The sequence below is a fragment of the Salvelinus sp. IW2-2015 genome, linkage group LG23, assembly GCF_002910315.2.
Source record: "Salvelinus sp. IW2-2015 linkage group LG23, ASM291031v2, whole genome shotgun sequence".
In the NCBI taxonomy this organism is placed as follows: domain Eukaryota; kingdom Metazoa; phylum Chordata; class Actinopteri; order Salmoniformes; family Salmonidae; genus Salvelinus; species Salvelinus sp. IW2-2015.
This window is the reverse complement of record NC_036863.1, coordinates 10,724,152-10,725,082: the sequence shown is the minus strand read 5'-3', so window position 1 is coordinate 10,725,082 and position 931 is coordinate 10,724,152.

Genomic DNA, 931 nt, shown 5'->3' with positions numbered 1-931 from the left:
TTCTGCAGTCTCTGCATTTTTATCTTCTCTGCTCATGCTCCTTGTCCTTATGTATGTATGTATGTATGATTCCAGCCTGGTCGCTCCGACTAGAGGTAGCATAGTACACATTTTTTGGGGTACCTCAAATTCATGATGTTACAAATGGTATGGTTACTTAAGACAGAATGTTAGTTAAGACGGAAACTAAAGTAGGGAGGTGAGTTCGGGAGGATGGGTGTTCGAATCACGCTGGGGGTAACTTTAGCGAACCACAACTATAACATCTTGCAACTATACTGAACAAAAATATAAACGCAACCTGTAAAGTGTTGGTACCATGTTTCATGAGCTGAAATAAAAGATCACAAATGTTCCATACGCACAAAAAGCATATCTCATATTTTGTGCACAAATTTGTTTACTTCCATGTTCGTGAGTATTTGTCCTTTGCCAAGATAGCCCATCCACCTGACAGGTTTGGCATATCAAGAAGCTGATTAAACAGGTGCACCTTTGTACTGGGGACAATCTAAAGTGTGCAGTTTTGTCACAACACAATGCCACAGATGTCTACATTTTGGGGTGGGATATCCAATTACGATCTTGTCTCATTGCTGCAACTCCCCCACTGGCTCAGGTCGAGTCATGCGTCCTCAATAAACATGACCCAGCCTAACCACAGCAACGACCTGGGGAATAGTTACAGGGGAGAGGAGGGGGATGAAAGAGCCAATTGTAAACTGGGGATTATTAGGTGACCGTGATGGTTTGAGGGCCAGATTGGGAGTTTAGCCAGGACACCGGGGTTAACACCCCTACTCTTACAATAAGTGCCATGGGATCTTTAATGACCTCAGAGAGTCAGGACACCCATGTAACGTCCCAGCTAAAAGACAGCACCCTACACAGGGCAGTGTCCCCAATCACTGCTCTGGGGCATTGGGATACT